The sequence below is a fragment of the Procambarus clarkii genome, chromosome 33, assembly GCF_040958095.1.
Source record: "Procambarus clarkii isolate CNS0578487 chromosome 33, FALCON_Pclarkii_2.0, whole genome shotgun sequence".
Taxonomy (NCBI): domain Eukaryota; kingdom Metazoa; phylum Arthropoda; class Malacostraca; order Decapoda; family Cambaridae; genus Procambarus; species Procambarus clarkii.
Genome location: NC_091182.1, coordinates 38,688,030 through 38,700,463, shown reverse-complemented (window position 1 = coordinate 38,700,463; position 12,434 = coordinate 38,688,030).

Genomic DNA, 12,434 nt, shown 5'->3' with positions numbered 1-12,434 from the left:
TATATATATATATATATATATATATATATATATATATATATATATATATATATATATATATATATATATATATATATATATATATATATATATATATATATATATATATATATATATATATATATATATATATATATACTGGTGTATACTGGCAGCAGGTTTTCTTTTAAACATGTCTCATTGAATATCACCGCATATTCAGTATTTACTATCTTCTGGTTTAGGGCTTCTATCCCTCTAACTATTTTTCTAGCATCAGGGCTTAGCTGAAAGTTCTCCAAACTTCATTTTCGTTATTTCAAGGTGAAGAAAAAAGTGAATTACTATAGAATGTATTACACTTATTTATACCATTTGCACAACGTTTTGAACCTCCATGGTTCATTCTCAAGTGAAAAGAAATTACAGAACTCGTTGATTTATACCCGTACGGGGTCATGTGATAAAGGTAAAAACAAGGGGGATAAATGGGGGACGAAGCACATAAGAACATAAGAATAAAGGTAACTGCAGAAGGCCTATTGGCTCATACGAGGCAGCTCCTATCCCAAAGATTAATCAGGTGTAATTGGCCTGTTATGTTGAACAGTGTCTTCTGTGTTGGCATCGTTATGTTCTGGTCTTGTCCTTACTCTCATGGTGGGTAGAGTAAATAGTTCCGTGATTTGGGTGTTCATGGTAGGTTGTTCTATTCTTATGTGAATATATTCTTATATTCTTATGTGAATATATTCTTATATTCTTATGTGAATATATTCTTATATTCTTATGTGAATATATTCTTATATTCTTATGTGAATATATTCTTATTACTGCAGATATGTTATATATCTTGAGGTTATCTTGAGATGATTTCAGGGCTTTTTAGTGTCCCCGCGGCCAGGTCCTCGACCAGGCCTCCACCCCCAGGAAGCAGCCCGTGACCGTTGACTAACACCCAGGTACCTATTTTACTGCTAGGTAACAGGAGCATAGGGTGAAAGAAACTCTGCCCATTGTTTCTCGCCGGCGCCTGGGACTGAACTCAGGACCACAGGATCACAAGTCCAGCGTGCTGTCCGCTCGGCCGACCGGCTCCCAAACCTGATGTCAGACATTTGCAGGAGCTGAAGGATTCATTCGAGAAGAATTCTGTGTTGAGTTTCACTTACGAGATGGAAAAGGATGGGAAGCTGCCCTTTCTGGATGTAACAGTCACGGAAAGGAGCGGAGGTTTCCACACTGCAGTCTACACTAAGGAAACAAGCATAGGAATGTGCCTAAATGCCAACAGTGACTGTCCAGACAGGTACAAGAGGAGTGTTGTCAATGCTTACGTCGACCGTGCTCTCAGCCACAGCTCAGGATGGAAGCAAGTCGATGAAGAACTCTGTAGGGTAAGGCAGGTCCTAGTCAACAACGGCTTCTCCAATGGTTTCGTTGAAGACATCATAAAAAGGAAGGTGAAATGCCATGCAACCTCTGAAGAGACAACTAACACAACACCTGTACCCCCTATTAGACTATTTTACAGGAACGTCTTTTCCACAGCTCATAAAACGGAGGAAAGGGTCCTGAACGATATTGTTAATTGGAACGTTATCCCTACAGACAAAAATCAGAAGATACAATTGACGATTAATATAAAACTAAAAATAGGGCCAACCAACTCATGAAAAACTCTCCAGACACAAAGCAGAATGCCTTTAAAGAGACCAACGTCGTCTATGCCTTCAAATATATATATATATATATATATATATATATATATATATATATATATATATATATATATATATATATATATATATATATATATATATATATATATATATATATATTAGTATATTTTGGTAGCAGTCTTTCCTGTAGACATATATTATTAAATATGACCGAAAAAGTAAGATTAATAATTCTAACACGAATTTTCTCAATCTTTCGTACATTACGCTTCACTGTTGGAGGTAAATCAAAAATCACTTCTCCAAAATTCATTTTTATTTCTAGTCTGACGCGACATGGGCGCGTTTCGTAAAACTTATTACATTTTCAAAGACTTCACAAATACACAACTGATTAGAACTTGCGTTTCCCTGATTTTATATCTACATTTGAGTGAGGTGGGAAGGGTGATGTGGCATTACATTTGAGTGAGGTGGGAAGGGTGATGTGGCATTAACACAAGACAGAACACTAGGGGATATTAATAGGGTATTAAAAGTATCAACACAAGACAGAACAGAAACAATGGGTATTGAATAGAAGTGTTTGTAGAAAGCCTATTGGTCCATCTTTCTTGATGCTTCTATATTGGAGCGGAGTCTTGAGGTGGGTAGAATATAGTTGTGCAATAATTGGCTGTTGATTGCTGGTGTTGACTTCTTGATGTGTAGTGCCTCGCAAACGTCAAGCCGCCTGCTATCGCTGTATCTATCGATGATTTCTGTGTTGTTTACTAGGATTTCTCTGGCGATGGTTTGGTTATGGGAAGAGATTATATGTTCCTTAATGGAGCCCTGTTGTTTATGCATCGTTAAACGCCTAGAAAGAGATGTTGTTGTCTTGCCTATATACTGGGTTTTTTGGAGCTTACAGTCCCCAAGTGGGCATTTGAAGGCATAGACGACGTTAGTCTCTTTTAAAGCGTTCTGTTTTGTGTCTGGAGAGTTTCTCATGAGTAGGCTGGCCGTTTTTCTGGTTTTATAGTAAATCGTCAGTTGTATCCTCTGATTTTTGTCTGTAGGGATAACGTTTCTATTAACAATATCTTTCAGGACCCTTTCCTCTGTTTTATGAGCTGTGGAAAAGAAGTTCCTGTAAAATAGTCTAATAGGGGGTATAGGTGTTGTGTTAGTTGTCTCTTCGGAGGTTGCATGACTTTTCACTTTCCTTCTTATGATGTCTTCGATGAAACCATTGGAGAAGCCGTTATTGACTAGGACCTGCCTTACCCTACAGAGTTCTTCGAGTGAAGAACTCTGTAGGGTAAGGCAGGTCCTAGTCAATAACGGCTTCTCCAATGGTTTCATCGAAGACATCATAAGAAGGAAAGTGAAAAGCCATGCAACCTCCGAAGAGACAACTAACACAACACCTATACCCCCTATTAGACTATTTTACAGGAACTTCTTTTCCACAGCTCATAAAACAGAGGAAAGGGTCCTGAAAGATATTGTTAATAGAAACGTTATCCCTACAGACAAAAATCAGAGGATACAACTGACGATTTACTATAAAACCAGAAAAACGGCCAGCCTACTCATGAGAAACTCTCCAGACACAAAACAGAACGCTTTAAAAGAGACTAACGTCGTCTATGCCTTCAAATGCCCACTTGGGGACTGTAAGCTCCAAAAAACCCAGTATATAGGCAAGACAACAACATCTCTTTCTAGGCGTTTAACGATGCATAAACAACAGGGCTCCATTAAGGAACATATAATCTCTTCCCATAACCAAACCATCGCCAGAGAAATCCTAGTAAACAACACAGAAATCATCGATAGATACAGCGATAGCAGGCGGCTTGACGTTTGCGAGGCACTACACATCAAGAAGTCAACACCAGCAATCAACAGCCAATTATTTCACAACTATATTCTACCCACCTCAAGACTCCGCTCCAATATAGAAGCATCAAGAAAGATGGACCAATAGGCTTTCTACAAACACTTCTATTCAATACCCATTGTTTCTGTTCTGTCTTGTGTTGATACTTTTAATACCCTATTAATATCCCCTAGTGTTCTGTCTTGTGTTAATGCCACATCACCCTTCCCACCTCACTCAAATGTAATGCCACATCACCCTTCCCACCTCACTCAAATGTAGATATAAAATCAGGGAAACGCAAGTTCTAATCAGTTGTGTATTTGTGAAGTCTTTGAAAATGTAATAAGTTTTACGAAACGCGCCCATGTCGCGTCAGACTAGAAATAAAAATGAATTTTGGAGAAGTGATTTTTGATTTACCTCCAACAGTGAAGCGTAATGTACGAAAGATTGAGAAAATTCGTGTTAGAATTATTAATCTTACTTTTTCGGTCATATTTAATAATATATATATATATATATATATATATATATATATATATATATATATATATATATATATATATATATATATATATATATATATATATATATATATATATTGTGACGATAATCTCTTTCAAGAGAGATTGAACCTGCTCTTCCCTACATCATTCACGTCATATTACAAGTACAAGACACTATATTGAAGATACGTCCACCTGTATCGCCAAACGTTTTGCCCAGGAAGCAAAGCGTACCTTGCACCACCGGACACGCTGGCTCCTCCGCCCGCCTTCAATGAGCAAACTACCCATTCTCCGCCTGCCTGCTCCTGATTGGCTGGTGTGTCGCCGCCCGCACCTGCACCAGCACTCACGCCCCCCCCCCCCCTACCGTAGTCGACGTCTGGGCCAGCACACGCCGTACTCCTCAGAATATCTCTGTGCTCTTAGAAGTTGACATCTCTCGCTGGTAGACTAAGCCTTGGCTGTCGTGTACTATGGGAGGTGGCAGCTTAGGCCAGTATTCTCAGCACCTGATTTATATCATTATTGACTTGCACTCCATTTAATTTTAGAGTAAATTTTACATGCATTATTTATTCATGTTGTTTTGTTTGTTGCCTTGTTTTGAATTTTACGTAAGCCAAGGGATTGTCTTTGTTCATATCTTGTTTTCTAGAGTAATTAAAATTTCATTGTTTATACTTTGTGTTTTGTGTGTCTTCTCATTACCTTACCACAGACAAACAGGCAAGCAGTCTCTCTTTTTTCTGTAAATGTGACAAGGCATTGCCCCCTGCCATTGGAAGACTGCCGAACATCAACACTCCAACAATTTACCGTCACAATAAATATATATATATATATATATATATATATATATATATATATATATATATATATATATATATATATATATATATATATGCGTTAATGCGTTATGCGTGGTTTCCTCCGAGGCTATGGGTCCCCCTTCTTCCAGCTAGAGGTGGTACTCCCTTCCCTATATATATATATATATATATATATATATATATATATATATATATATATATATATATATATATATATATATATATATATATATATATATATATATATATATATATATATATATATATTAATAATTCAAACACAAATTTTCTCAATATTTCTTATGTTTCTTTACACACATACATATTCTGTATGTGTGTGTGTGTGTGTGTGTGTGTGTGTGTGTGTGTGTGTGTGTGTGTGTGTGTTTTGTTGAATATAACCGAAAGGGTAAGATTAATCATTCTAACTCGAATTTTCTCAATATTTCTTATGTTTTTCTTGACTGTCGAGGGTAATCGAAAATTCTATTCTCCAAAATTCATTTTTCATTTTTATTTTGGTCTGATGCCTGGAAGCGTTTCGTAAGGGCTTCATACATTCTCCAAGACTTGTTTACACTTAACATACATCATGCATATATGCGTTATATATATATATAATAGGTGAGGTGATATGATACAATAGGTTTTGGGTGAGGTGGGTATGAAAACATAAGAATGAAAGTAACTGCAGAGGGAATATTGGCCCATACTTTCTTTTGTTCCTTCTATGTTGGTATGGGGTCTTGAAGTGAGTAGAATATAGTTGTGCATTAATTGGCTGTTGATTGATGGTGTGGACTTCTTGATGTGTAGTTCCTCGCTGATGTCGAGTCTCCTGCTATCGCTTTATCTATCGATGATTTCTGGGCCTTAGGAGACTCGAACCTCCGATACAATAGTGCAGGAGACGGTAACTGTCAACCATGCTATGAACATCCACAATAAGGAAGGATTCTCCAAGCAACTGACTACTGTTCAACTGAGAGTTTAAGCTTTTCCTAGCCTGTCTCCCAAGCCTGAAGAAATTAGGTAATCCTCGCCGCAGAATGGATGGATGGATGGAGGGACGAATAGATTAATAGAAGGTTGGATATATGATAAACTGAAGGATTGGTGGATAGATTGATGGATGGGGTAAATGGATGTATTAATGTTTGATAAATGTAAAGATATATAGATGGACAGATGAATGGATATATATAGACGGATAGATAGATTGATGGGTACACAAATAGATGGATGAATTAATGGATAGATAAGCTTATAGAGGAATTGATGTATGTATAAAGAGAAAGATGAATGGATAGATGGTAGATGGATGGATAAACGATAGATAGACGGATGGTTTGATGATAGATAGATAGAGAGATGATAGATGGCAGATAGGTACATTGATAGATGGGTAGATGAGAGGATAGACAGAAGAATGAATAGATAAATGTACAGTACCTTCAACGATACTAAGAAGATTTACAGAAGAATGAATAGATGGAGTGATAAAATGATAGATGGATAGAAAGATGGATAGTAAGATCGATAGTGAATAGACAAATGATTGGATAAATGGATTGCTGGATAGATGGATAGATAACTGAATCATACATCAGTAGATGGAGGAGTAGAAGGAGTAGAGGGGGTGGATAGATAGATACATGGATGGATATATGCATAGATAGATGGCTGGTTGAATGGATAGAAGGACAGATAGGCTGGTCGGTATAGGCCTAAGTTAAATGATTTAGGAAATATTAGCAACTATTGACACCCACCCTGAAATCTTTTTCCTGGTGTCAATGTGCTCAAATGTCATGCTCGGAGAACATGTTATGATCGGTAAAAATAATTCTTTAGAGACTATTCTACAATATCGTATCTTTTTCTCCGATTACAATCATCAACTTCGTATGTCTTCACCGCATACAATCATCAACCTCGTATATCTTCACCAGATACAATCATCGGCCTCTTATCTACTTACTGATTACAATCAACATTCTCATATCTCCTCTATAATTATTATTATCTTCCTCTTACCTCCTCAGTGTCGGGTAATTGAGTTTTGACTATTTATATTATGATGTGTTATCTTGGATAAAGCTACACCACGACAACGTTCACTTGCTACCCCACTGCGGTTTGTCCTTTCTGTAGCCGACACCGTCAACGATACTTAAACGTGGATGGCATTCACCGTAGAGTTGTGTATGACTTGTGCAGACTCGAGCCCAAATACCTTGGAGTTGGTATTAACAGTGACATTGTAAATGATCTACACCGTAGGTTAAAAGAAAGACTAAAACCATTGAGAACACTTACTGGTAAGAATATTGGTATCAATATTAAATATGCTAGACTATTCTATATGATGTTTGTTAGATCTCTCGTTGATTATAATGCTCTGCACTTAATTAATTTCCCCTCCTCTGTGTTGGACAAACTTGAAGTAATACAGAACGAGGCCATGAGGATAATTCTTGGTGCCCCAAGATGCACAAGAATCATCAACATGAGGGAAGAACTGAAGTTTCCAACCATACTAGAGAGAATAATGCAAGTTAACACTACCTTCTGTCTTAAAGTCATGAGAGATCCTACATCTCCTACATTGCTCAGAGACAAATTATTTAGTGCTGTTAACACCCTTTTGACTGGTGCCGACATACCAACTCACTCCTTTTATGATAATTGGCTGAGAAACAATGCTTACAATCTCATTAAACTTAACATTCCTTTTAAGTGCAATCTACCAGTCTCTGATATTCCTCTTTATCTGTACCCCACCATTCAAGTATCATACACACCTGTCACCAAGAAAGATAATGAGAATCTTGCTCTACTCAAAGCTGTCACTCTTGAAACAATTGCCTCCTCCATCGAGAGTCTAAGATCTCACGAGCACTGTGTCTACACCGACGGCTCAGTCCAGTCTTCTACTGGACGGACTGCAGCGGCATGTAGGTTCTATAGAAATAATATTTGCACAAAGTCTGTCAGTGTCAGGCTAAACAACTGGCTGACCTCCACACAAGCAGAACTAGCAGCATTACATTTAGCAACCAGCACATTAAAAAATATTGGAGGAGGAATAATATTCTGCGATTCAAAGTCTGCTCTTCAAGCAATCGAAAACTTCTCTTGGACGATCGACAGCAAGAACCTCATACTCCCAATTATAAATGACCTAATTGATGCACAGAGTAAAGGGTCTCGAATTTCCTTTGTATGGATACCTTCACACATAAATATAACCCATCATAATGAGACAGACATTGCAGCCAAATTAGCGTGTAACAAGTTTGAAGTTGAATTAGATCTAGGTATCCCTATCTCTGCTGTCAAAACTGTATTGGTCCAAACATTCAGATCTGATAGGAAAGAACTTACTGACTCCCAACGACCTGAAAGTACTAGTATAAAAAGCTATGATTTGTTCCGATCTGAAACCTACATCTATGGACAGCACAAAACGTCCACTAGACTGTGCGACACAGTGGTTGCAAGGATCAGGTTGGGTTACCGTTACCTGTGGCAGGTGGCTGCAGGTGACGGGTCTCCCAATCCTGAGCACTCCAGTTGCAAACTCTGTGAGCAGGAACTACGGCATGATCTCCCGCACTACATCACTGAATGCCCAATTATTAGACCTTTCAGACCAGTTGGCATGAGGTACCTGGAGCTTTGCAATTACTTTATTCACTCTCGTATTCTTGAAGATATCCTCACAGTATACCCAAAATTTGCCAGTGCAGGCTATTAAACACATGACTCTGTATGACTAACCATCCTGCGAGATGGGGACTTGTATTACCACTGCTACCTTATTCAATCTTGTGTTGTTGATATCCTCAAAATGCATCCGGAGTCTGCCAGTGCAGACCGCTAATCACATGCCTCTGTATGACTAACCATCCTGTGTGATGGGGATTTTATAGCATCACCTAGTTAGCTTTTTTTGACACACTGTACTCCACTTCATATAGTCTAGGGTAGCTGCACTAATGCAGATGTACCTAATATGTTAATAAAAAAAAAAAAAAAATCGAGCCCCATGCACAAAACGTCCACTAGACTGTGCGACACAGTGGTTGCAAGGATCAGGTTGGGTTACCGTTACCTGTGGCAGGTGGCTGCAGGTGACGGGTGTCCCAATCCTGAGCACTCCAGTTGCAAACTCTGTGAGCAGGAACTACGGCATGATCTCCCGCACTACATCACTGAATGCCCAGTTATTAGACCTTTCAGACCAGTTGGCATGAGGTACCTGGAGCTTTGCAATTACTTTATTCACTCTCGTATTCTTGAAGATATCCTCACAGTATACCCAAAATTTGCCAGTGCAGGCTATTAAACACATGGCTCTGTATGACTAACCATCCTGCGAGATGGGGACTTGTATTACCACTGCTACCTTATTCAATCTTGTGTTGTTGATATCCTCAAAATGCATCCGGAGTCTGCCAGTGCAGACCGCTTATCACATGCCTCTGTATGACTAACCATCCTGTGTGATGGGGATTTTTTAGCATCACCTAGTTAGCTTTTTTGACACACTGTACTCCACTTCATATAGTCTAGGGTAGCTGCACTAATGCAGATGTACCTCATATCTTAATAAAAAAAATCGAGCCCCATTACATTAGTTATGGCCCTGTATGACTAACCATCCATATAATTATGAATATATCTATCTATCCATCTTGTGAGAAGGGGATTTTTAGCATCACGTAGCTAGTTCTCGAGACATTCTGTACTCCCCTTCATATAGTCTAGTGCAGTTGCACAAATGCAAAATGTACCTAAATATGGTAATAAAAATTTTTTTTACCAACCTCTCTGATATACTCTATATGCAAATTTCTTTGAGAGGGTTATACTCGACAGTTTTGTCTTCAGTATAACCTTAACGTTGCTGATTATTTTATTGGACACGAACCAATCTCTCGGGAGACATTTATTGATCTCCAAACTGCTTTTGATATAACGGACAGAGAATTTATCTTAGAACAACTAGCCTCTTTTGGAATTAAGAGAAGACTGGTAACATGGCTCAGGGTGTGGGAACCTGAGTAACATAACCGCTTCAGACCTTTTCAAGCGGGTTAAAATGAATAATTCCGAACACTTTTTGTTCGGTACAACTCAGGGTGGATTGCTTAGTCCTGCACCATTCAAAGTCTTGATGCCCAAATTAATTATTAACATTCCCACACTTGCTGAACCACCCTGAGGTGCTCCCACCCTGAGCCATGTCACCAGTCTTCTCTTAATTCCAAGAGGCTAGTTATGCTAAGATTAATTCTCTGTTCGTTATATCAAAAGCAGTTTGGAGATCAATGAATGCCTCCCGAGAGCTTGGTTCGTGTCCAATGAAACATTCAGGAACGTTAGGGTTATACTGAAGACAAAACTGTTGAGTATAATCCTCTAAAAAAGAATTTGCATATAAAGGATATCAAAAATCAAAGCTGTCAACTGTTACACTGACGACATTTGTATTGTTATAACCAAATTCATTTGCAAACCTTACTTGATTCTCATGCTGTTAAAAACATGAATGTAGCCTAATTAACTCTGTAAAAAAACAAAAATCAAAGGTTCTTCATCCCCATAGAAAAACAAATGTTCCCCCTAGCTTTCACAGTCAACATCCAAAACATTGAAACTGTGGTCAGCACAAGTTCCTTGGAGTAGGCATCAATAGTTACATTACCTACATCAAAGATTAAAAAGAATGGCTTGAAGCTTTGAAATCGCTTACTAGTAAGAATACTGTAGTCTATCCTCTTGAAAAGAAAGTATTTATAGTAAGATATGGTAGATAGTTCAAATATGTTGTGTTGGACCAATAGAAAGTAGACGTTTGTAGAATTTGGACAAACCGGAAAGGTTTTATGTTTATATTGCTAATAATGCTTAACCTAACTTAACCATCCTTGGCCTAACACGCTATCTGAGGCCTAATTTTGTACATATGTGCTAGACTAGGCCTTCGAATTAGACCTTCACAAATAAGACAATAAATAAAAATCAAACTTTTAAGTTTTATTTTTTTTCCGGACTCTATACAAAATAGTACAAAAAGTTGTTCACAGGAGTTCCATTACTATATATCGGTACGATCAATCACAGTGTTACACAAAGTACTATTATTTAGGGAAAACAATTAATGAAAGATTAATATCAAGGTTAAATGGCCTAGACTCTCTTACATGCTGTTTCTTAGATCCCTAGTTCATTATCATACCTTGCTCCTAGTTAACTTATCCTTCTCTATTTTGAATAAACTAGAAGTTATACAGAATTAAATTATACAACAGCCAACAGACGTATTTGCATTTAAAGTCATTAGAAATCCGACATCTCAAGGATTACTCAGAAATAAGCTATTTTGTTCCCCTTACTGTTGCACAAGCTATTGCTTCTAAAACAACACCTCACAACTTGTATGAAAAATGAATGAGCAAAAATGTAGCAAATAAAATTAAATTGAGTATATATTTAAATGTAATCTACCTGTTACTGATATCCCTTGTTCATCTGCAACGTTCCATCCGAGCATCAAACACCCCCCAGCAACATGAAAGATAACACCCCCCAGCAACATGAAAGATAACACCCCCCAGCAACATGAAAGATAACACCCCCCAGCAACATGAAAGATAACACCCCCCAGCAACATGAAAGATAACACCCCCAGCAACATGAAAGATAACACCCCCCAGCAACATGAAAGATAACACCCCCCAGCAACATGAAAGATAACACCCCCCAGCAACATGAAAGATAACACCCCCCAGCAACATGAAAGATAAAGAGAATCTTCTGAAAACAATCACGCTTCAATTAATTGCCTCCACAATCATAAGCCTAAGTTTTTAGCGATTATCATATCTACACCCATTGCTCAGTCCTACTGTCAACAGGGTGCACTGCAACTGCCTGTAGGTTTTATAAAAATAATACTCGCACTTATATTGTGTCAGGCTAAATTACTAGCTGAGTTCTACACTATCAGAACTAGCTACACTACAACTAGCAACAAGTACGATAACAAAAACACTAGAAGAGGAGTGATTTTCAGTAATTAAAAGTCTTCCCTTCAGGCACATGAAGACTTTTAATACAAGATGAACAGCAAGAGCCTCACAATAGCGATCATATATAACCTGCTCGCTCCACAGAAACCAGAATTCAGAATCTCTTTTACGTTATCTTGAGGTTATCTTGAGATGATTTCGGGGCTTTTTAGTGTCCCCACGGCCCGGTCCTCGACCAGGCCTCCACCCCCAGGAAGCAGCCCGTGACAGCTGACTAACACCCAGGTACCTATTTTACTGCTAGGTAACAGGGGCATAGGGTGAAAGAAACTCTGCCCATTGTTTCTCGCCGGCGCCTGGGATCGAACCCAGGACCACAGGATCACAAGTCCAGCGTGCTGTCCGCTCGGCCGACCGGCTCCGGCTCCCGGCTCTCCCTTTCCCCCGTTGGTACGTGATACCAACTTAAATATATCTCATTATGATTAGTAGATAGTGGTGTATTATTAGCTAGTGGTATGGGA